Genomic DNA, 2,500 nt, shown 5'->3' on the forward strand with positions numbered 1-2,500 from the left:
ATTAAGGGTTAACCTCATAACTTTATTACCTAGGGTTAATGTAATTGTACATAAGTGTCCCTAAAAAGTTCATTAAGAACTCAGGAGTGATCCAGTTTCTATTGCTGCCCATCAGCTGCAGAGAGTCAACTAATTAAAGGGGCGTGGCCCCACAGCTGTGACAACTCAGCAATCAGGACTGGTGTCCATTTTAGGCAGCACTCTCCTGGAGCTTCAGACAGACGAAGACAATAGAGTCCTGTTGTGGCGCATTTCCACCGCAGGCCTCGCTCGACTTAGTACAGTTTTGTTAGGCCTTGTTAGGCCTTGTTAGGCCTTGTGAGGCCCAGATCACTTGCGCGTTTCCACTGCAGCGCGGAGCTCGCTTTAAGCGTGCCGAGCCGCCAGGGGCCCGTTTTTGGTTGCGTTTCCACTTGGCCTAGTACCGGCTAGCGGGTCCTAATTCACAGTTTTTCTGGCCCCATAAAATCGTGGTTCTAGGGCCAGAGACAACGAGGCTGAGTCGGGCTGAGTATGCTAAACTAGAGAGAGAATCGCTGGCAAGGGGGCAACAACTACAACAAGATGGACATATTTGACCGTGATTTAATTGTAATACACGTTTCAAAATGATGAAGTAACAACATACTGATACCGAAAAACCTTTTAAAATGCGTGTTTTCTAAATGGAGATCGGCTAAGCTAACGCAGTATATGCTCCGACCGTCCACACTCACAACAACGGCCTATACAGACATAAATAAACCAGCGACTGTATTCTCCATGACACAGGCAGTCTGTGGTTTGTACTTGTTTAACTTTTGTCTAGTTTCTGAACATATATGAGGAGCTGTGAGCTCTGAGTGCTAACAGCTAACGGCTGATGTTGCTCTGCACTTTCCCTCCTCACCTCACACCTCAAAGACCGCACCTACAAGGTAACTTGGAGAGGGTCTGAGTCCGACCCTTGTCAATTAACTACAGGGGTCCCTCAGGGCTCTGTCCTTGGTCCCCTCCTCTTCTCTCTGTACACAAACTTGCTCGGATCTGTCATTAGCCCGCATGGTTTTTCATACCACTGCTACGCTGACGACACCCAATTCATTCTGTCCTTTCCCCGCTCAGAGACCCAGGTCGTCGCACGCATCTCTGCTTGTCTAGCAGACATCGCTCAGTGGATGTCTGCTCACCACCTCAAGCTCAACCTTGACAAGACTGAACTGCTTTTCCTTCCGGGAAAAGAGTGTCCCACTCTTGACCTAACAATCAACATCGGCACCTCTGTTGTTTCCCCGACTCAGACTGCAAGGAATCTGGGTGTGACCCTAGATAACAACCTGTCCTTCACTGCAAACATCGCTGCTACAACCCGCTGCTGCAGATACACTCTTTCCAACATCAGGAGGATACGTCCCCTCCTGACCCAGAAAGCAGGTTCTGGTCCAGGCTCTCGTCATCTCACGCCTAGACTACTGCAACTCCCTCCTGGCTGGTCTACCTGCATGTGCCATCCGACCTCTGCAGCTCATCCAGAATGCAGCGGCTCGTCTGGTCTTCAACCTTCCTAAATGTTCCCACACCACGCCGCTCCTCCGCTCGCTTCACTGGCTTCCAGTAACTGCTAGAATCCACTTCAAGACACTGGTACTTGCGTACCATGCTGTGAATGGATCTGGCCCTTCCTACATCCAGGACATGGTTAAACCATACACCCCAGCACGTGCACTCCGCTCTGCATCGGCCAAACGGCTCGCTGCACCCGCACTGCGAGGGGGACCCAAGTTCCCATCATCAGAAACACGTGGGTTTGATATCCTGGCTCCAACATGGTGGAATGAGCTCCCCATTGACATCAGGACAGCAGAAAGCTCACACATCTTCCAGAGCAGACTGAAGACTCATCTCTTTCCACTCCACTTCGAGCAATATAATTACTAACAAAGCACTTATATACTAACAAAGCACTTACATACTAACAAAGCACTTCTATACTAACAAAGCACTTACATACTAACAAAGCACTTCTATACTAACTAAGCACTTATATACTAACAAAGGACTGGCTGATCTAAAGCCAGTTGAGTAGCACTTGAAATGTTTTGGCTCTATGAAACCTGATGTACTTATATGATTCTGTTTTCTTCTAGTTTGTATCTTGTTGGTCGAATGCACTGATTGTAAGTCGCTTTGGATAAAAGCCTCAGCTAAATGTAATGTAATGTAATGTGATGTTGCATTGTTGGAGGAGCTCAGGTCAGAAGAATGTCATTGCCAGTTCTACACTGTAGCTGCTGAGCATCTGCTGAGAACACCTTTGAATGTTGAATTTTGGCGCAGTTCCACTACAGCGCGGAGCTCGCTTTAAGTGTGCCGTGTCGTGCCGTGCCCGTTTTTGGTTGCGCTTCCACTAGGCCTAGTTCCGGCCCGGCCCGGCCCGGGGCCACTTTTTCACGTCTTTTCTGGCCCGAGAAAATTGTGGTTCTATCGAGGCCAACAAACAGGGCTGAGTCGGGCTGAGTAT

The 2,500-nt window shown here is 48.8% G+C and overlaps 1 protein-coding gene across 1 annotated transcript in view; it reads right to left on the reverse strand.

Moving 5' to 3' along the window:
* ak8 (adenylate kinase 8) overlaps nt 1-2,500 on the reverse strand; it is a 24,572-nt gene that overhangs the window by 1,172 nt on the left and 20,900 nt on the right. The window lies entirely within an intron of this gene.

Source organism: Trematomus bernacchii, unplaced genomic scaffold (assembly GCF_902827165.1).
Source record: "Trematomus bernacchii unplaced genomic scaffold, fTreBer1.1, whole genome shotgun sequence".
In the NCBI taxonomy this organism is placed as follows: domain Eukaryota; kingdom Metazoa; phylum Chordata; class Actinopteri; order Perciformes; family Nototheniidae; genus Trematomus; species Trematomus bernacchii.